The sequence below is a fragment of the Phyllostomus discolor genome, chromosome 2 (genome assembly GCF_004126475.2).
Source record: "Phyllostomus discolor isolate MPI-MPIP mPhyDis1 chromosome 2, mPhyDis1.pri.v3, whole genome shotgun sequence".
In the NCBI taxonomy this organism is placed as follows: domain Eukaryota; kingdom Metazoa; phylum Chordata; class Mammalia; order Chiroptera; family Phyllostomidae; genus Phyllostomus; species Phyllostomus discolor.
Genome location: NC_040904.2, coordinates 203,261,033 through 203,284,353, shown reverse-complemented (window position 1 = coordinate 203,284,353; position 23,321 = coordinate 203,261,033). Strand labels below are relative to the sequence as shown.

At 43.2% G+C, this 23,321-nt stretch overlaps 1 protein-coding gene across 2 annotated transcripts in view; it reads right to left on the bottom strand.

Moving 5' to 3' along the window:
- TXNRD1 (thioredoxin reductase 1) overlaps positions 1 to 7,656 on the bottom strand; it is a 53,161-nt gene extending 45,505 nt beyond the window's left edge. The window contains exons 1-2 of one of the 2 annotated variants that reach the window (XM_028532377.2): positions 7,381 to 7,656; positions 5,880 to 5,989 (exon numbers count right to left, since the gene is read on the bottom strand). The gene's annotated coding sequence lies outside the window, so the exon portion shown is untranslated. Of the gene's footprint in view, positions 1 to 5,879; positions 5,990 to 7,373 lie in introns of both variants that reach the window. The other variant, XM_036019515.1, reaches the window with a different exon arrangement.
- Positions 7,657 to 23,321: the final 15,665 nt, after the last annotated feature.

The window sequence follows — 23,321 nt, the reverse complement described above, 5'->3', positions numbered from 1 at the left end:
TACCAGTGAAAAGAAATTCGCCATATAATAAAATTTTAAAACCTAAGGTTTCACCTAATGGAAGTGTGTATAGTACTTTCAAGGGTAAACCAATCTACTAGATATTCCGAAGCAGATCCACAAAAAGTCTGGGACTATATGCAAAATTATTTATGTATCTTTTTCTCCTGAATGGCTCCTTGGATTTCAGCAGTGTATCCAAAAGAGGTTTTGAATAACTATTCTATTCAAATAGTATTGCTTTATTGTTAGTGGAATAAAAGATAAAAATGACAGTCCGGCTCCACAAAATGATTTGGAGCCATTCACTGAAATATTTCACAGCATATAAAACCTCCACCCCTACTCTGTGGAAACAGTCGCACACTTAACTGCACTTCGGCAAACCCAGTACGGCTGACCTGCCAAGCCTCAAGAGCTAATGTAAACAAGGGTGTGACATGAGGACAATAGAACCTTTCAGGTTGTAACAGCAATTATCAGCTCTCTGGGGACACCTCTGTAGTAGTCGGCAGTGACCAGGAAGATGGTTTTGATGGACAAGGTGTTGGAAGAAGTGCAGGAAAGGACCCGGTGTGTGGCTTTCAAAGGAGGCAGCCTGGAAGGAACTGCTGTGGAGGCCTGAGTTCAAATCAAAACTGTATCAGTTTCCACTTGTTTTCTTCAGTGTGAATTTCCTCTGTTGTGAAATGGGTCTAGTGAATGTGTTCTCTGCCAGGTTGTGACTCTCAATAAAAAAATCATGTACGAACACTGCAGACAGATGCATTCTAACGTACACACACTGCCCCACAGACTGGTGTGAGAGATAACAGAGTGCCTAGCTCAATGTCGGGAACACAGGTACTCCATAAATCACAGCGAAGTAGACGTGATCTGACTTGCTTCTCCACTGACCTGGACACACGTGCTCAGGCAGCTGAAGGCGGACAACAAGACCATCGTACAGCTCTTCGAAATGCTAAACTGCTTCACATGCTTCCCAGACTCTCTCCTGAACATCTGAGGGCTTGGTCTCTGACAAAGACTGCCCACCTTCACAAAATCGGCATCTTGTAGCTAAACACCTCACTTCAGTGAGTCTCCTATAGGCGTGGTCCGTCCGTTCCACAAATACTAACCGAATGCATACTAGTTGTTAAAACAGAGAAGATATAAAACTAAATCATCTCTGTCCTAAAGGAAGCTAAATTTAGTAGGCACAGAGGAATGCAGTTCCACTCAGCAAGCATCTAATGAATGAATTCCAAGTGGCCGGAGCTATGCTAGGAATACCAAGATCTGCACGGAGTCAGCCCTGAATCATGAGCACCCACCACACTCGGGAGATCAGGCGTGGATCCCAATGGCAACAACACAAAGCCAAGTGCCAGAAGTGTGAGTATATCTGAGTGAACTTTATAGACAGGCCTAGGTCCATTCCTGGCTCTGCCACTTAATTACTGTGTACTGGGCATGTTCCTTAAATTCTCAGGGCCCATTTTCTCATATGTAAAACTGGGTAATAACTCACCTCCTACATAAGACTACTGTCAGGATTTAATCAAGTAAGTATTACAGTGTTGAGTCTTTTGCATAGTAAGGCATTCAATAAACGATAGCTATTATCATTAAATAGGCATGTCTTAAATATTTGCTGAGCTCCATCTAATATAGACCTGGGATCACAGGCACAAAGAATACAACTAATGCTCTACTTTTGATATAGAAGCCAAAAAAAAAAAAAATCATTGGCGGGCTCCCTCCTTTTCCACAGAGGAGAATTTATGGAAGTGCTGTGGGAGGACAGAGGGGGGAAAGTACGGGCAACTCTGGCCTTGTACTCTAAAACAGGCCATGGGAAAAGTGAGTTTGAGCAGGAGGAACTCAGGAAATGAAATAAAGAGCAGAATGAAAAAGGGAAATTTGAGGGACTCTACCTGTAACAGCATTGCCAGGAGCTTCCTGTAGGTAAGGGAGCAGAGCAGAAGGTAACCAGAGAAGTAGGTGGGGCCGCAATCCCTGAGGCCACAGAAGACCAAACTAAGGGATGTGCATGTGAGCACGGATGCAGATCTGCGGGCAGCAGAGAAGCAATCAGAAAGGTGATTCTGTCAGCTGATGCACCGGAAAGAGAAAGAGATCAGAAGTGGGAAGCAAGTTAGAGACTGATGAAATGGTTTGAGCAAGAGGATGTGAGCAGCTGAAGTAGCCTGAGCAAAGCTAATAGAGGTGCACGTACATGGGAAACAGGCCCTGGTAAGTGAACAGACAGGACAGGCGCCAGGAAATCTGAGCCCCGGACCACCAGAATCGTGACGTACTGTAAAAGAACAGCTACACAGCAGAAAATGGTTTGGGTTCTCACTGGGTTACAGTGGGAGGAGGGGGCACTGGGTCTCAACATGGATTCACAACCAGTAAAACTCTGACTATATATGATCAGCACCAGATAAATTCATTTGCAGACTTAACCATCTATGCCCCCTTTAAATTGTGTTAGTCTTGATGCTTTCCTTATTTTTAAGTAAATCAGAGCCTGTTCGAGTCCCTCATCTTCAAAGCAGTCCTTAGATTCTCCTCAGACCTCAACCTTAAGTAGGCCAGAGGCAGGGACACTGCTCATCACCACCCTTCAGCGGACAGTCCTGTGGTAGGAGTGCCACCACACTTGCCACCAGCCAAGGGGACACTTCTCTCTTTTCCCTGCACCCAACTGTTGACTCTGGGCTACAAGAGAGACACCTGAAGAGAAATAAACCCACTCCAGGAACTTCCTGGTGGCTCTCCCCCCAGCACCTAGGGTTTCTGGGTTTCCCTCCCAGAGAATTAAAAGGAAGTTACAGACCAACAAAGGTAAGCATATCCTGGTCCCCTTTTCTCAGTGCTTCCTCAAACCAACAAGTTTACACTTCTTCTAAAAGTTTTTAAGTTATTTAGGTGTCCTGGGAGGGAAAGAAGAAGGGACAGATCCCACATGGAAATGTCTCAGAGGAAAGAATCTGAAGAAATAAAGTTTTCTGCCAGTTTTGGTACAATATTAAGAGAGAAAGGGAATGGCTGGAGAGTTACTAAATTCCCACTCATCTCCTGGTGTCTGTTCAGTTAAGAGTCTGGTTTCTGGAAACTGCAGAAGTTAGACTTGGAAAAAGGAGACCACCTGCCTTTGTTTCAATGCCCACCCCACCTCAAGGCTGGAACACGGGGCTACCTGACTGCTACAGGATCACGTCTGAGCTCCTCCCACAACTGTCTCCGCAATGCACCTGGATTGTTCATCGTGCACTGATGTGTGTCTGTCATCTCTCCCATTATTGCTTTGAAGAAATGAACTCCCACGTTGCCAGTTTTAGCCTTATCTCCCAAAACTAGTTCCCCAAACTGCTTAAGTCTAAGTAAGTCCAGAACTTAGTATTCCTATAAGCACTTTTTCATTCACTTTGCTTTTCTCTATTTCACCAGAGTGGTTTCAACACTCTGGAATCCTGGAGGTACTGATTTACATACTGGGTTCCCTATAAAGAATACTTGCAATCCTGCCCTTAAGAACTAAAATGTTCATGAAAGCCAGGTGTCCTGGAGCAATAGGAGTGCCATTTATAGTTCTCTGAACTTAGTAGCTCTCCAATTCCAATTTTACACATCAACATACAAGTCCTAGCATATTTCCCTATTTTTCTAGTCAGGTATAAATTGTTCCCTACTGAGTTGTCATTTGCTATCTTCTAACTATTGCATTTTGGGTGTCAAGAGTAGTCCTTGGCTTTCCCCACTTCTAACTATTTACCAACTAATCCTGACCAAACTACCTTATGCATTAAAGTAAGTCCCAAATTTGGTTATTGATAACAATGACCTAAGGGGGCTTGCTAAATACATACATACATACATACATACAGGCAGATTCTAGCCCCTTGCAGAGGGTTTACTCAGCCAGGCCTCAGGTACAGCCCAGGCACGCATGTTTAATAAGCACTCCAGAGGATTTGGTGCAGTGGTCCACAGACCACAGTTTTTTGTAACACTTTTGGAAAGTGTCATCTAAGCTCATCAGTTTCTTCCAATAGGATTCTCACTCCCATATCTCCTACAATAAGTGCATTAAAAGCAAGGTGAGCTCTGTTGTTGCTGCTGTTATTTATTGAGGGGGAAGGGAGACAAAGAGATGAGGAGAAAGGAGAAGCAGACTTTTTTTAAAAAAGTCCCCTCTCCATAATCTGTGCTACAATCAGAGTATGAAATCTTAACCTTTTTAAACGTGTGGACCTCAAGATTTTAACACTAATCCTATAAGCACTCAATTCTCCACTAAATAAATGCCTTTCTCCACTCAAACCCAATATTCCCTAAAGAATTTCAGAACCCACCATTTAGCCCCAAATATGGGCAATATTTGGCTAGAAATTCACAAACATTTCAAACCAGTAGTTCTTACCAGTAGTCTCTTCCTCCATTCCTTAGTACTCACTAAAAACCAAAAATAAACCAAATGATACAAAGCTGAATGGTAAGTCTACTTAAAAGAGATGTGCCAAATGATCTAATTATAAGTTGATGGTGAGTGCCATTCATGAAATTGCACTTCCCCAAATGGTTGGAATGACCTGCGATCACATGGAATTGAAAACATCAGATCATATCAATAAAATGGGTCCAAAGCTCATAAACAGTCATTCTTTTTACTCCCGCTGAAGTTAAAACCAGGACGGTCTGTAGAATTTATATAAAGATCAAATACCTTTTAAGTGCAATTTTATGACACAGGTGGAACACAGAGATCAATCAGACAGGAAGGAATATTAATAGATCTTTGTCTTATTTTCCCTGCAAACTAAAGGTCTGAGTAACACAATCATTTTAAATCAAGCCAAAAGCCTTATTAGCTCTTTATTTTCCATTAACTTGCTATTGTCTTTGAAGTCTACCTCCATTTCCTATGCCCATTTTTCAAGAACGTAAATAAAAGTCTTTTAGAAAAAAAGGCAATAAATAAAAATGCAAATCAGTTGCTAATATCCTTCCTAAAGAGGCACACATCTAAATAGACTTTACAAGTAACTGAGGCCTCAAGTTTACTTTCTCAGAAGGAAATGTTCAAGTATGAGTTCCATTTCTTAAAAATTACATAAGCCACAAACAGACAATGACAAAAAAAAATAATTAGCAGAAATCAAAGAAGTATCAAGCTGATGGGATTATGAGGCTTTCTAACCTGGTAACCAACCAGACCTGATGTAGCTCATCCATGAAACTACAGCCCCCTAAACGGGCTGCCAGCCTCTTGGCATTCTGCCAGTGCCCCAGGCCATGACCCATTCACCCCTCAGGGGATGGAGCAGTCAATGGAAACCTTTCTCCCTCTTCCCTCCACCCAAGTGTTAACCCTGGGTTACAAAAAAAAGACACCTGAAGAGAAATAAACCCACTCCAGGAACTTCCTGGTGGCTCTCCCCTACACCTAGGGTTTCTGGGTTTCCCTCCCAGAGAATGAAAAGGAAGATAGATAGAGACCAACAAAGATAAGCATTTCCTGATCCCCTTTTCTCAGTACTTCCTCAAACAAGTTTACACTTCTAGAAGTTTTCAAGTTATGTAGATTACTGGGAGGGAAGGAGGAATGGACAAGAGGAGGAAAAGGACACTCAACAGCTCGTTTTAAAAAATGAAAATAGTTACACACACCCTTCCCCAGTTCAGACATTTACCCAACGTTTCATCACCTTGGACTAACACGTGACCTAGCCCCTGTGCGTTTCTTGGTCTTGTTCTAAGGATGGGCTGGGTCCCTCTGAAGGTTCGTTCACGTCCATCCACCCTGGCTTTGAAAGTTGGTCTGCGACCACGGTGGGCTCACTCCCAGCTCAGGCGGGCGAAAAGAAACGTTCACGACTCCCACCTACCTTCAGGGTTGGACCATAGCCGCCTAGCTTTCTCCGTTTCACAAACACCACGGGTACGTTGGTCTCCGAGGTCTGCTCGGCCAGCGCTCGCTCGAGGCCCGGCCCGTCCTCTGTGGCACAGAAGCAGAGAGGGGAGCGGGTCAGGCTCTCCGCCCAGAGCCGCGGCGGGAAGTACGCGCCGGGGGCGGGGGCGGGGGCGGGGCTTCCGCGTCCCAAGGGCGCGCCCCCAGGCCACCCGCACTTGCCGCCTCGCCGCAGAATAGCGCCACCCGCCCCAGCCCTCACAGCGACCTAGGCCTGCGCTCAGGCTCGGACCCTGGGCCCGGTCCACTGCGCGGAAGCCGGAGACACGAGGTCAAAACGCCAGAGATCCGTCCAGACTCAAAGCGTGGCAAGTCTCGCTAAACTTACACCTCCGCCTTTCCCAGTAATTTCGGAATTCGGGAAAGCCTCAAGAAAGAGGCTTAAGGAACGATGGTCTCAGCTTTTATAGAACACCTCCTAACTTAATCTTCCTTTGAATACTGCATGCGTACAGAATGCCAAAATCCAACTTCTAATGTTTCTTTGACATTTGAACCCATGGGGCAAAATTACAAACACTCTGCCCACCTAGAGTTATCTATTTAAGAACCTTGAAGCAATACAATAACACCCTACACGACATAGGGGGCCTTATGGTCCAGTTTTACAGGTGAACTCGGAATGAGTCAGTGACAATCAAAAATAGCTCCAGTTACTCTGACATCAGGTCCATTTATGAGACAAAAACCAGACCACCACTCAAAAGTATAGTTGTTTGATAATAATGGTAACAGCAGCTAACACTTCTGTAGTGTTTTGCATATATGAACACAATCTTCACAACTACCTTTTCGAAGTGGGGCCTATCAGGTCCCTTTCACAGATAGGGAAACTGAGGCACAAAAGCTAATTTGCCCAAGGTCACGCAACTGGTCAACCGCAGACCCAGTATTCACATTCAGGAAATGTGGTGCACGACTTTATCCGCTCTCCTGTAATACCTGATACAGTCCGATAAAAGCGCTGGTTCCACTCTTAGCTGTCCCGGTTAATTGCCTGGGGCAAGTCATATGATTCTGAGCCCTGAACATGGAAATACATATAATTTGCCCACGTTTCAGGATTTCTGAGGATTCAATGGTGTGAAAACTCCTTAAAAGGCATCCTTAAATTGTTACACTCTCTTAATGCTGTCCAGGATCTGTCAATCCATTTCACCACCTACATTTCAAGACTCGTGCACCAAGAAACGATACGAAAACCCATTTTCCCGGATAATTTTGCGAGGAAACTGTCTCTACAAAGAGCTAGAGAAAAGAAACCACCAGGGGGCCGGTATCACCTACCACATGCTAAGCTTTCACCAACCCAGACGAAACAATGAAAGCTGCAAAGAAGCTCACTTGCCTCAGAAAAGCCTCACCCCCGCTCAGACACGCCTTACAACGTCTCCCCTTCCCCTGCATTCACCACGCACCGGGCAGGCGGAGGTTCACGTCCCGGGCGAGCTCACGGCCTGAACGCTCAGTGAGCCCAAGGCTTCAGGCTCTTCTTCAGGTTCCCCACGCCTTCGGCTCGGATGCAATGCGGGACTGAAGCAAACAGGGGAATGGGCTGCTGAGTCCTAGTGGCTACGAGAAGCCACGCCCTCGTCTGAGCTGAACGGGTGGGCCGAGAGCCAGAGTCAGAATGACAAAGCAAAAATCCACTCCTCGTGCAGCGCTGGCAACCTACGCCAATGGCTTAGCTAACTAGGATCCCCTAATTGGGTGACGCCACATCCTCTTCCTGCTCATAGCGCCCCCAACCCAAGAAAAGAGCAAAAACAATTTAAGGAGTATTTGAAACTAGAACCCAAAATAAGAGTGTGTTTTAAGTGAACAAAACTGGACTATGCCCTGAGGCAGTGACTCCAGAACTTTGCTTACCGCCCGTGGTAATCACAGATCTTTAGAAATGCTGGCGCCTGCCTCCCACCCCCAGCTATTCTGTTGTAATAGGTATGGGGTGCGACCTGGGCATCTGGGTTGTGGTTTTGTTTGTTTTTTTTTAACTCCTTGGGTGATTCTAGTGGGCAGCAAAGTTGGGGACCCATTGCCCTGAGGTAATGTATTAATTAGCCTGGAGGAAGTTAGTTATCAGGCTTTTAAAAGAAAACATCTAGCCCACCCTGACTAATCCTGAAAAGAAGTGAGCATATTTCCCTGCTCTCAGTCATACTCTCACTCAGCATCTTGTACATATAGCTAGCTATGAGTATTTTCTGAATAATGCCTTCCCCTCGTCTTTGTCTGCCTACTGCCGGGCTGAAGCTCACTCAGGTGAACAGGTTCTTATGGCTTTAAGAAATCACACCTGTGACCTGGCAGACACACACAATCCACTTTTTTGAACTTCCAATCCTCTCAGCTTTTGAATGCACACACACACACACACACACACACACACAACTGACACTCTTTGCATGATAACCACCGTGCATTTCCGTGGGAGCATGCCTCACCTGATTGGGGTCCTTAGAACAGAGGATGGGGCTAGCACACAGGTGTTCAGGAAACAATGTGAACTAAGGAGCAAAGGACGAAAAATGTGCCAGAAAGAAAGCTGGGAGAAAACAATTTCTGTATTAACTATTTTATAGGCCTTAGGTCATTTAATCTATACAATAACAGCCCGTGAACCTGGATCATAAACTCCTCCTTCTTGAAAATACATAGAAACTACAGCTTATTTCAAAAGTATGTCTTTGGAGAGGGACTTTAAAATCATTTAACCTGAAATAAAGTACTAAAAGCAAGTAATAAGGATTGATTTCTAAGAACCCTCCCTGTATGACAGACAGGTCAGAGTCACCGGAGTTAATATTTTCTAAAAGTATACCAGAAAAGGCTAGGTAAGGTATTTTAACTTCAGACTATTCATAAATGAGCAAATGACAGTACAAATCCCTAGAGTCGCTTCAGGTAGTTATTTTTTAAGTAAAAAAAAAAATCACCATTTTTTTAAAACCTTCACTTTTATTTGAAGTCCTTCTTGCCACCACTAAGGGCCCAGAGGCCTCACCCTTGTTACAAAATAGAGACCACTCCTTAGTTCTATTTAGTTGCTGGTTAATGGAAGAAGTTCCTCATCTCCCACATCTTCCGTGATGCAGCATTTGTTCTGGTCACACATCTCACCCTCTTGTCTGGGCTTATGTCATACCCCCGGCCTGAACTGTCTTCCCTCCCTGAGCAAAGCCTGCTTATTCAAAGTCCTCTCTGTGTCCCATTGTCTTTGCACGTCACAGCAAACATTTGTTCTTTCATTCCCACATGAAGTCCCGGTGCCTATCCCTTCTCTTTAGCTCCGGATGGCATATAAGCCTCAATTGCCCGATTGTCTTTGGGCCTCATTTTTTATGGGGCCACTGTAAATATGAAATTAAACTTGATTGTCTCCCATTAGCTTGTCACATCTTAATTTCATTCTTAAACCAGCTAGAAGACTCTGCAAGAGTAGAGGAGAAATTTTCCCTCCCTGACACGGGCCAAGAAAGATGTAAGAATATGGTGCTTGCGCAGAGACCACAGTACAGTGAGGGAGGGAGCCGTGAGAATATTGAAGGGACCTTTACAAGCAGAGGAAACAGAAAGGGCCCAAGCCCTAAACTGAGGGCCTGTTTTCTTTGACTTGTCCAAGGACCTTCAAGGGAACCAATGCGTCTGAAGTTCAGCGAGTGAGGGATAAAGTAGCAGACAGTAAGATCAGAGGAATAAGCCAGGGGTCAGATCCCAAAGGCCATAGTTATGTCTTTGGATGTCATTCTCAATGTGATAAGAAGCCAAAGCGTCATGAGAGAGGACTGATCTATTTTGTATTTTAAAAGCACTGCTCTGCTGTGGGGAGAATTGACTAAGGGGGCTGAGACTTAGAGTGGAGAAACATAACTGGTTAGGAAGTTACAGTGGTGGTCCAAGCTAGAGATTACGAAGGCTTGGATTAGTGAGGTGAGACGATATATTATTTGAAGGTAAAGCAAATATGTTCTGCAGATGGATGGAATGAAGGATGCAAAAAAAAAAAAAGTAGAATTAATGATGACTCCAGAGTTCTGGTGAATAAATGGGGACACTTTTTAATGACAAGGGGAAACATTTGGGGAGGAGGAGAAAAGATGGGAATGGAAGAGATGGAAAGCAATAGTTTGGGACAAATCCATAGTGTGGTTTCGGGGACCTATTGTTACCAAATGGAGATGGTGGACAGGCAACATCTGGAGTTCAGGGAAGAAGTCAAGGCTAGAAATAAAAACTTGGGAGTCAAATGCAAAAGATATTTACTTCCAGGTATGTCAATGAGGGTTATCTATTTAAAAAACAATAGGATATATCTATATATATAGATAAAGATTTTTATAATTGGCTTACAGCACTATGGGGCTGGCAAGCCTGAAACTACAGGGCCGGCCAGCAGGCTGGAAAGTCCAGCAATCTTAATGTTGCAATCTTGAGTCTTAGGCAGTCCGGAGGCTTAATTCCTTCCCCTTTGGGGAACCTCAATCGTTTCTCTTAAGGCTGTCAACAAAAGAACACCCAGCCTACAAAAAACTCTTATAAGAGTTTATTTGAACGAAACTGACAGCAATTTGTCCAGAAGCAAAATCTCAACAGATTGAGAAAATGCTCGGGAGAATGGCTGCTTTACAGCTTGTTTTATACACAAGAACTACAGGGGGAAACTAAGGGGAGTTACATTAAATCCACTGATGGTGGGTTAGGGAGGCAGGAGAAAGCCAAGCTGGGAAATCTCTGAGACTGGGTAGACAGTAAAACGGAGAGACACGCATTTCTTTTACACTAGTGGGCAGGGGACAGCTGACATTTCTAGCGCACGGAGATGGTATTTGGGCAACAGCATAACAATGCGGTGTTCTGCAACCTCACGCTCTCGTGGCAGATTGTGCCCCGAGTGCCCTGCAAAGAGGAGATTACTCTGACGTTCCAAAGGCATGTTATCTCAGATGCAAAAAGATAACAGGCAGGCTCACTTTCTTAAAGACTGACTTTTGTCAAGGAGGCTTCTGGCCTGGGACGTGACTACCCGCCATGACTCACCTTTACTCAGGAATTTTTATGTTCAGACCATCCTGTGGGTGGTTATTTTCAGTCTCTGAGTTTGTGAAGTCCGCCATGCAGGCCTCTCCTGACCTTGTCTGGTTGAGCAGGTGGCCCCTTTTTCATCCACAAAGCCTGCACTGATTGGATGAAGCCCACTCACATCACAGAGGGAATCTACCCTACTCAAAATCTACAGATTTCAATGTTAATCACATGGGAAAATACCTTCATAGCAACATCGAAACTGGAATTTGACCAAAAAAAAAAAAAAACAACAACAAAAAACTTGGCACCAACTTGACACATAAAATTAACCATCACATCACGGGAATAGATTAAATTGCCAAGGGAATTAATATATCATATTTACAAAAATAGAGATGGTCCAGGACTGAGCCCTGGCAGTGTGCAGAGGGGAAGAGTCCAGCAAGGGGCCTGAGAAGGAGCCAGAGGGGGGCAGGAAAAAAACAAGAGAGTGTGATGTCTCAGAAGCTACCGAAGAAGTGCTCCCCAAAGGGGGAAGATCAGCTCTATACGGTGCTGCCAAGAAATCTTGCAACATACGGATGGAGCCAAGGGAGTCATTGCTGATTTTTATGAAAATGACAGGGGGAAGAAAGCCTAATTAAAGGAGATTCAACAAGAAACGAAAAACAAGGAAGTGGAGGTGGTACATATAGGCAACTCTTTCAAGAAGTTTTGCTATAAAAACAGGTAAGCGGGAAAACAGCTCAAGAGGGATAGAAGATCAAGGCAGGTTTGTTTTCTGTGTTCTGAGAGGGAAGTTACTGTAGTGTGTTTTTATGCTGAAGGAACAATCCAGCAGAGGGAAATTTGGCGATTTCCAAAGAGGAAAGTAGGAAGAGCAGATCATCACAGAAGCAAAGTCCTTTGAATATACGTCTGTTGTGCAACATATACTTTGAGGTCAAATCTAGATTCTATCCTTGATCAGAGAATGGAATCATCAAGTTATTCAGTCGTTTAGCTTCATCGTCCTCTTTCTCCAAGCCGCTGTGGACCTCCTACCTCTTCGTTTCACCCAGATCTCTCTGGATCTCTATGCCCCAGGCCTTAGGTCTTTCTAAATCTCTTTAATTACCAAACCACAGGGCTTTGCAAACTTCCCGTCATTCATCAAATCTTCTTCCTTGAGGAAGCCATCACATAAGTCAAATCCCCTTATGAAATGCTCCTGTGTTACTATGTATTCTTTCTACTGAATACATACCAGTTGCAATTGTATGTTTATTTATGATTATTTGATCAATGTCAGCCTCAACTTCTACAACAGCATAGTTCAATAGAACTTTCTGTGATGACAGAAATGGTCTATATCAACACTTTTCAACCCAATAGCCACTAGCCCTTAAAATATGGCTAGTGCAAGTGGAGACCTGAAGTTTTTATGTTATTTGTTTAATTAATTTAAGTGCAAATAGCCATGTGAGGGCAGGGATCAGGGTTATTTATGCTCATCATGGTGTTCCCAGCACTTAATACGTGGTCCGCTTATAATAATTGCTCAGTAAATATTTGTTAAAAGAGTCAATCTATAAAATGGGATATTATTAGTTAAGTTGTGGATCCTAGCTTTTTCCAAAGAGGAAAGGGGGAAGAAGATTTTATATGGCAGCTGTCACAAGTTCTCAGTCCTCCTATAAAGGTAAATTTGATCTTTAAGAATTTGATCGACCCCAGAGAGTAGCTGGAATAATAACTGAGAACACACTGGGTGGTCTGAGTAAAATAAGATCTGCAATATGCCTATGAGCATGCCCGGAGCACAGTAGGTATGCAAATGTCGTGGCCCATCAGCTTGACAGAGGGGAAGCAAATAACGGTGTGGGAAAATTGGGGAAGGCTTCAAAAAGCAGGTGATTTTAAGGGAACCATATCTTGAGGAATAATGAAGGTAATAGTAATGGAAGTAGAAGTAATGCCTAAAATTTTTTTTCATGGTTTATTATGTGCCAGGTATAAATCTGGGTATTTACATGACTCATTAATCCTCTCGACAATCCTATGAGTGAGATGCTGCTATTTTTCCCATTTTAAGGCTGAAAATAAACTGAGGAATAGAGAGGATAATTGTCTTGCCCACGGTCTCCTACCTAATAACTGACAGAGCTGCGACTGACACCCGGCCCTTGCCTCTTACCACAGCGCTGTTCTACCTCTTGAACAGACTTTTTCTAGGGGGCCATATGTACAAAGACACAGCAATAGGAAAGATACTGTGTGTGACTTTTGGTCGAGATGGATGCATAGGTGAACATGCTTCACCTCCTTGCGCAACCACAGAAAGAATTGCAACTAGACCTCAAAACAAGTAACACCCAGAACTGTCAGAAAATGGAACCATATGGTTGGAAGTCCAACAACCAAGGATTTAAAGAAGCCACATTCACCCAGACGGGTTCCGGGGGCGGGGCAGTGGGGAGATGTGGCGATGGGTAGATGGGTGCAGAGAAACAGTGTGGCGCAAAGAGGCGGCAGAATGAGCGATCACGTGTGGTGGATAAAAATAAGAAGGGATAGCGTGGAAATGAGCGACCCCAGCCCCAGGCCAGACCACACAGCCCAGGATTCCAGAACCAGGAAGATAAATCCCCATAATTTCTGGCTGTAAAAACCACTGGGGGTTGGGGCAACAGAAGAAACTGCCAGATTTTTAGGAGACTTGGCTTAAAGGGCCCGCATGAACTTAAAATATACACAGACCTACCCCTCTGGGATTCAGCACCAGGGCAACAGCTGGAAGGGTGCTAGCCACACGGGGTGAGTGCCAGACAAATCTCCAGAAGCCAGCAGTGGCAATGTCCCCTCTCTGAGCCCTCCTCCGACACAGAGCCACAAAGTGGTGAAGCAGGTTGCCGCACCCTGGGGACTATGTAAGGCTCCACCCCACCCAATTTACAGGTGCCTTTTTTATAGTAGGCCACACTACTAAGACAGGGAGTTAAAGTACCTCTACCTAATACACAGAAACAAACACAGGGAGGCTGCCAGATTGAAGAGACAAAGAAATATGGCCCAAATGAAAGAACAAAACAAAACCCCAGAAAAAGAACTAAATGAAATGGAGATAACCAACCTATCAGATGCAAAGTTCAAAACACAGGTGATCAGGATGCTCAAGGAACTCAGTGAGTACAGCAACAAAATGAAAAAAGACCCAGGAAAAAATGAAGGTCGCACTAACTGAAATAAAGAAAAACCTACAGGGAACCAACAGTGGTGGAGATGAATGAAGCTGGGATTCAGATCAATGATTTGGAACATAAGGAAGAAATAAGCATTCAACCAGAACAGCAAGAAGACAAAAAAAAATTTTTAAGAAAATGAGTATCCGTGGGAGGGGGGGGCTGGACTGGGAGTAAAAAGGAGAAAACTGTATTTGAACAATGATTAAAGTAAAATAAAAAATATTTGCAAAATGAATAAAGTTCTTTCCATTTAAAAAAAAAGAAAGAAAATGAGGCTCATATAAGAAGACTCTGGGACATCACCACACATACAAAAATCTGAGTCATAGGGATGCCAGAAGGAGAAGAGAAAGAGCAAGAAATTGAAAAATCATTTGAAAAAACAATGAAAGAAAACTTCCCTAATTTGGTGAAGGAAACAGACATACAAGTCCAGGAAGCACAGAGAATCCCAAACAAGTTGGACCCAAAGAGGACCACAGCAAGACACATCACAACGAAAATGCCAAAGGTTAAAGATGAAGAGAGAATCTTAAAAACAGTAAGAGAAAAGCAGAGAGTTACCTACAAAGGAGTTCCCATAAGACTGTCAGCTGATTTCTCAAAAGAAACTGCAGGCAAGAAGGGACTGGCAAGAAATATTCAAAGTGATGAGAAGCAAGGACCTACATCCAAGATTACTCTGTCCAGCAAAGCTATCATTTAGAATGGAAGGGCAGATAATGTGCTAAAGGGCAGGCAAGGTAAAGCTAAAGAAGTTCATCCTCACCAAGCCATTATTACAGGAAATGTTAAAGGGATTTATTTAAGAAAAAGATAAAAACTATGAACATTAAAATGGCAACAAATGCACAACTACCAACAACTGAATTAAAAAAAAAAAAACTAAGCAAACAACCAGAACAGGAACAGAATCATAGGTACAGAAATCATTTGGAGGGTTATCAGCTGGAAGGGGGGAGAGGTGAATGGGGGAAAGATGCAGGGATTAAGAAGCATGATTGGTAGGAACAAAGAAGACAGGGGGACATTAAGGACAGTATAGGAAATGGAGAAGCCAAAGAATTTATATGCACAACCCATGGACATGAACTAAACAGGGGTGTAGGGAGGATTGCTAGAGAGAATGGGGGTACCAGGTGGAAGGGGACCAAGGAAGAAAAACCGGGACAACTGTACTAGCATAATCAATAAAACATTTTAAAAAACAGATTCTGTTGGTTATTGCAAGGGATACAGAAGCATAAGGGAAGATGAAACTATAAATATATGTTAGATTCTGTTTGGGTTTCACAGGGCAGCTAGGGATCTGGCTCTTTTCCCCACATTCTCAGCTAATCCTCAAAATCATCCAACTATTACCCTCATATTCCAAAAGTACAAACTGAAATTCCAGGAAGTGAAGAACCTTGCCAAAGGTCACAAAGCAATTGCGTTAGATTTGAGATATAAATTCAGGTATGTGTACCTCTAAATCCATTGTTTGTCTTCAAATTTGAAAGTGTGTGTAGTGAGGTACAGGCTATAAAGAAGTAAAAGCTGCCCTGGCTGGCGTAGCTCAGTGGATGGAGTGCAGGCTGGGAACCAAAGTGTCCCAGGTTCGATTCCCAGCCAGGATACATGCCTGGGTTGCAGGCCATAACCCCCAGCAATCACACATTGATGTCTCTGTCTCTGTCTCTGTCTCTGTCTCTCTCTCTCTCTCCCCCTTTCCTCTCTAAAAATAAATAAATAAAATCTTAAAAAAAAAAAGAAGTAAAAGCTATATGCTTTAAGGACAAAAAAAAAAAAGCATTAACTTTCTGACAAAGACCAGGACAGACTTCACCCATGAAACAACTACCCTGAAAACCTCGAAACTCTGCTTGGGGGACAATGATTCCCGCCAAGCCTCTGAGCAAACACAGAACTGCTCACTCCTTGATTTCTTACATCAGGCTGCACTAATGCCGTCTGTGTACTCATCTGCCGACCTTAGAACTGCCCCTGCTCGAGCACCCGTGTGCCGGGAGCTTTCCACGTTCTCATTAATCATCTCAATAAGCCTTTGGGATACGTATTACCATCTCCATTTGCAGATGAGTAAACCCAAGGTCTGACAGCTAGTCCAGGATTTACGCCCACACACTCTTCTTTCTCCACTGTGCTATTTTTTTCACTCGAGGGGCGTGTCTTTGTATCCCAGTACCTGGCGCAGCGCCTTTCCCATCGTAGACACGCACGCGAGACTTTGACTCAGCTGGCACTTCAGCAGGCTTTCACATGTCAGTGAAGTGGGGAGGAGAATCTAAGGTGTTCTGGTAAAGCAGCTTTGGGTGGTGGTGGAGAGATGCCCTAATTTGTAGCATTTGCCAATTCTTAAAAAAATTAATACTCCCACGTTGGCTGATTTCAAGTCATCAACCTGCCTGAAAAATTCCTGAATGTTTAACAATGGTTGTCCTGAGCTGGTTGGAGCCAGCTCCAGGATGCTACCCAAAAGCTCAAGGTCATCCATCAGTCATGAGCTACTTTCCCTCCTACCTCTACTCTTCAGGTCAGCTCTCTGTATTTAGACTCCACTGCAACCTCAGACGACACGGCCGAGGACCGTTCTACCTCTGCTGAAGCTTACCTTTCCCAGAGTCCCACCCACAGCCTGTTCCAGTCCAATTCCAAGCAGTCTTAGGGGTCCTTACACCCCTTAAACATCCTCTCCCTGTCCTGTCCGCTGCCTTCAAACATGTTCAGGTGTCCTCTTTTGTAAACATATGAGTGGGTCCCACAGCTCATCTAGCTTTCTACTAACAAGCAGGATGGCTCAGTAGTTATGGGAGCCTCCTCTGAAGTCACATAACCTGGCTTTTCTGCTGACATGTCCCTAGGCAAGTTCTGTCACCTCTCTGTGCCTCAATGTACTTATCTGTAAAATGGCTATGAATTTAGCACCTGATCCTCATGTGGTGGTTGCAGAAATTAGATGAAGAAGTACGATAGATGTAAAGAGCTCAGAATGTGGTAGGTATTCGATATCTGAGCTGTCATTCTGTCTTTATGCATAGTGCAACTCTATGTGTTAAGAGTTTGGATTTTCCCTCACAATATCTGTCAATGTGTTACACTAGATGCTATTCAAAATTCAATTCAAGGGGGTAATTCATTCATCTTTCTTTTAACTAGCAGTCTATAGCTAAGCATGTCATCTCCCACAGGCCGTCCATTTTCACCACTCAGAGTTTGTTCTCTCCCTGGCAGAAGAAAACCATGATTTTTTTTGAGTGGTAAAGTGTTTTTTATTTCTTAAAAAAAACACATGATTTTTTAAATGTAATTTTCTTAAAATTGCTAAAAGAAGTGGAAAGGACATTAGGAAGTCCTTAAAAATCAGTGCACGAATTCCTTATTACATGCACATATACACACAATGTACCTATGCTAGAACATGCAGGAATATTCCCCTTCTGCACTCCATTTGCTTTAGGTTTCTTGGTGTCCCCTTTCAACTCCAGAGCAAAGAAAACATTTTTCCTGTGGAAAACCCCCGGCCAGCAGAGCTTCAGGAGGCCCGGGCTCTGTTGCAGGAAACCCTTTATATCTTATAAAACGAGTTCAGCCACCCTTACCTCCAACCAAGAGGATGTGTGCGTATTAATTAATAGTGGTAAAAAGATGAAAGAAGGTACGTATAGCTAATTATTATTATTAACCTCTAAGTTCTTAAACCCTGTTTGAGGGTAGTTGATATTGAGAGGAACACTCCCCTCTAATTTATCCAAGAGCCAAAATTGCAGAATCCCCAGGCAAGTCACTGTGGAGGGCGATGGTCATGTCATGGAGCTGAGCCTGAGGTGGCCTTGACTCCAGGTTGGCAACTAAAACTCCAGACCCTGGTTTGGACTAAGAGTGACCTAGGTCTTATTTATGACTTTGGATATGTTAAGGCCAACTTTCCCACGGAAAGACAGATGAGAATATTGTAGTTCCCTGCCAAAATATTTCTGAAGTCCTTTATCTACAGAATTACAATGCTTCTTTAATCTTTCAATACTATCAGGAACTCTTGAAATTGTCTTGCAATGAAGGAGGCTGGATTATCTCCTACCCTCCTTGATGGGGTTCCATGTTGACCCTGAAGCGAGTTTACTAGGCCTCCAGCTCAGTGTTCAGTCATTGGCCTTACTGAGTAGACAAACTATTTTCCACCTCACTACCACCCTGCAACTCTATACTTATGATTTAAATAACGAGCAAATGTATGGCTTATGTGGAAATTATTGTACTAATCCCTTTAGATGAGTCAATCTCAGCCGTTCCACAGGCAAACCAAGATGTTATTAGCATCCCTAACTGGACTCTCTTATTTTTAGTGTGCATATGACTTCCCAAAATAAAGATTTTATTTCCCAGACTCCTTTCAGCATACATCTATGTCTAAACGACTAAATTCTGGCTGACAGGATGTAAGCAAACTGTCACGTGCAACTTCTGGAAAACGTTTGGGAATGGAAAGGACGTGCTCTCCTTCAACCCTTCCCCCTGCTCGCGGCTGGAGTTTGGGTGCCTGTCCTGGAACATGGGTGGAAGACAAATGCTGAGAACTGTGACCATGAAAATAGAAGGACTCGATACCGGCCCAAGCCCTGGACAGACTACCTCTCTCTGGCCTTCTTTTATGGTGGGAGAGAAATAAGCTTATATCTAGTGGTTTAAACTACATATAAACTTATTTCGAGTTTGCTGTCATGAGTGGCCAAACCTAATCCTAACTAAAACACTTTATGTTATGTTACAGGAAACACTTATATTTACATTACAGGAAATTATAAATAAAGAAGAGAAAGAGTCATTCACAATCTCACCATCTAGATGCGATTGAAATTTAAGGCTCTTCTTACACTCCATGCCTTTCCCTAAGTGCTGTTACTCGTTCCCACAGCTTCAGCCCTCACCCGTAGAGTAACCCTTCCGCCCATCCACACCTGTGTTCCCACTAGCCTACAGGTCTACGCTGGACAATCACAATGTGTCCAAAACCAAATTCATCACCTTCCCTAGTCTAAATCCCCTCTCTCTCTCTCTCTCTCTCTCAATGAATGATACCACCATCCTCCTTTCTTCATGGCAGAAATCAAAGCAGCATGCTTGACCTCTTCCTCTACTTCATCCTGCGTGGGACTGTGACCATCTGTCCCCCATATTAAAACTGTCCCCTGAGGAAGAACCAAGTCTCGTTCGCCCATGTTTCCTCAGGACCTCCTGCACTGGCAAGACAGACGCACAAATATTTGAGTGATTATGCATATTTTACGCATTTCTTTCCAGTCCTTTTCCTATGCTTTTTAAAGTAAGATGTGACTATTATACAAAAAGTATTTTAAGCCCTTTATTTTCTTGGCATAACTTGCTTTTTATTTTTTGAATTATTGTGTTTTTATTTTTATTTGATAAGCTCTTTGTTTTTTTAATGAAAGATTATAGTATAGAAAATTTCTCCTTGCTATTAAAGCCTCTGTGAGTCATTTTTAATGACAACATAACATTACATGAGTCAGTACCTACCACTGAACACCGACTCCATGTCAGGAACAGCGCTAGGCACTTCACATCCATCCTCATTAGATCCCCACTTTACAGATGAGGAAACAAAGGCGCAGAGGAGCAGAAAGCCCTCTACTTGTTGTGACTTGGGCCAATGAAGGCAAGGCTCTTATCAATTTTATGTATAAGAGCAGGTCCTCCAAAATTTGTTGAAAGAATGAAAAGAATCAACAATTTACTAGAATGTTTATCTGGTAACTAAAAAGAGATTTATCTTGCCTTATAAAAAGCTTCTAAATCTATCCTTTTTATATTGAAGTACAATGGGAAAAGGACACTAATTAAACACTGTGTCAGATGCATCACAAACATTATCGTATCTAATCCTAACAACTCAAACAGAGGGATAGACACTACCTTACCTGGTATGGATTTGAACGCTGGTTTGCATGATACAAAACCATATTTTGTTTTTAAGAGAAATTCTTTTATAAAATGTGTGAGCTGTTTTCTTAAATGGATAATCAACTTCCCTACGCTCCTTGCATCCATTCCAACACAGACATTTACTTAAATAGTGGTACCTACATATGGACCTTTACGGGACTGCTACATCACCACCGCACTCCATCCTCTCGATACATTTATATAATAGCAAAGCACACTCTGGGTGTCCAATCACAGCCGTGGCTTTTTCTTCCATAGATAGCACTGACACAGGTATCAAAAGCAGCCCGGTGGGGCGTGCATGGGTCTGTGTATAGAACTTAGAGGGGAGCACTGTGACCAACATGATCACAAGCACAGATTTGATCAGAGAACAGTCAGCATTAAGAGTCTGGTCTTTGGAGCCATTTGCCCTAGTTCCAAGTTGCAGCTCTGTCACTTGGTCCTTGTGTGTCGCCAAACAGGTTACCTAATCTCTTTGTGCCTCATTCCCTCATCTGTGAGTGTGATCTCACAGAACACAGGATTAAATCAGTGCCGACGTGCTTAGAGCTGTGGCTCGCAGTGATCGCCACCTCGGGGATGCCTGCTGGTATCATTCTTCCACAAGGAACATGAACAGACAATTCAGATAATGAAATATAGTAAATAAAATACTATTTGGATAATATAACATACAGAAACATGTTGCCTCATTAAGAATCAAAGAAATACAAATTAAAATAAAGATTTTTTTCCTCCCAAATTGGCAAACAAGAATTTTTGAAACCAATTCTTATTTCTTAAAGCTTCATTGAGCTTATGGGGTTATCAATTAGTACACATCAAAAAGGCTCTAGAACTCTAGAAATGTTCACACTCTCACCCCAAAATCTATTCTAGTAATCTATCTTAAGAAAAAAATTCTAAATACAGCAACACTTTATGTACAGAGAAAAATATTTCTAACCTGCAATTCTATAATAGCAAAAAATTGGCAACACACTATTTGCCCAATAATAGTGAAGTGACTTAATAAATAAATGAATATTTTATAGAAACTGAGTAAATTACTAAGAACTTTAATAACATGCAAAATACTTATTAAATAATAAAACAGAAAACAGGATATATAAAAGATATACAAAAATATTAATAGTGTTTATCTCTGAATGTAACTACATGTGATTTTTGTATTTTATTATACTACAGTCTCCAAATTTCCTAAAATAAACATTTTTTACAGATAAAACCAAAATGCTTAAATAATATCTTAAGCTTAATTCAAAAAATAAAAAGAACAGCCCCTCATGGAGCCCTCCTTCCTATAGGAAAAGCCTTGCCCTGGCTGGTTTGACTCAGTGGATTGCATGCTGGCCTGCAAACCAAGGACTCACCAGTTCGATTCCCAGCCAGGGCACATACCTGGGTTGTGGGCCAGGTCCCCAGTTGAGGGCGCACAAAAAGCAACCACGTGTTGATGTTTCTATCCCTCTCTTCCTCCCTCCCTTCCTCTCTCTCTGGATATGAATAAATAAAATTTAAATAAAAAGAAAACCCTCTTTGCTTGTCTACTTTTATCTCGCATCATTCTCTCTGCAACACACTCCTTAATAGAGTCACTATAAATGAACAAGCCATCATGTTTTAAATTCTTTCCTGTTTACAGCCATGAATTCCTTACTTTTTCCCACCTGTCCAATATCCTGTCACAGCTGCTCTGTGATCTGACAGCCTTTCCAGGCACCTTATTACACTGGAATGGGAAGGGAGGCAGATGCAAACGAGTGGAATGCCCTTGAAGAATGTGACGGTGTCTCATTCATCTTTTTTCTCCTTCCAGGGCTTGGCACATCAATAGGTGTCCAAACCACACCTGTCGAATAAATAAAGCTCTCGAGATCTGAGCTCGCCTGGGGCACCTCTGCATTTAAGGGGCTTTTATTTGTTTAAGGAGAGGGTACTGAGAACCACACGGGCCTGGGCTTGACACAGCCACACTGAGCAAGTTACTAAAATGCTGAGCATCTGCTTGCCTCCTTGTAAAACAGAATCAGCTCTGGCAACTCACAAGGTCACTGTGAGGATTAAGTGAGAGACATGTGAAACACTGGCAGAAAAAAAAAAGAAATTCATATGTTAGACTCTCTCCCTCTTGGTGGAGGCATTAAAGCACGCTGTCTGTAAGCAGCCAGGGAACAAAATGCTACATATCGGAACCCCCAAGCTAGTGACACGTGGCATCCAGATATACACTTCTGGCAAACTGTCACACAAGTCCTCTCAAAACCTTAGACTGTCTTCCATAGCGATAGCTGAAGAATGACAGCATGACAGCAGCTGCCAGACCAAAATGAAGGTGATTGCACTGATGTCTGTTCCTGGGATCAAAGCCACTGGGCAGACACCTGAGGCTGAGATCCAAGGCTTCATGTATTAACAAGTCCTGTGAGAAGCAGCTCATCACCAGGATAGGTAAGGAGCAGCTGGCATGGTGACAGATTTCACAACTTCCGGTGACAACAGCCTCTGTCACATCCGGGAATGCCTATCATAGTATCAATACTATGAGCATCATACGTAAGGCAGGTGGGATGAGGCATGAAAGGCTCTGAGGAGTCAGTCAAAGGAAGCACAGGGAGGGGCCAGGAATCACCACTGGGTTTACTGGCAAGCCACCTACCCTCTGTATTAACACTTTTCTATACTTTGCTTCCTCACCATAAGGTGACACCACACCTACCTCACTGATGGTACTCTGAAGATTAAGTAAGAGAACATGCGTATGCCTCTGGTACAGGAAAGACAGCATTTATGACTATTACCACTGCCCACATAGAGATGCTAATGCCTTGTCTTCCTGGTGCTGAGCTCCTCTCCAACACCAAACTCGGTAGATTGGGTTGACCAATCTGGGTTGACCTTGATGGTTGTTCTCAGTAACCTTAATCCAAAATGCAGCTCAAAAGAAGGAAGAGAAAAATGTCAGGGTGGTGGAGGAGGGTCCTGGCTAGTACAGCTTCCCTTCTTGATTTTTTTTTTGAGAAGCGATACTACGGCAAACGCAAGAACTGACTGCACAGTCACTCCATTACCAATCCAGTTAGGTGCTACAGTGCACTGGCTGCCACAGGCCCCCAGCTCGAAAGGAAAAGAAAGGAGATTTC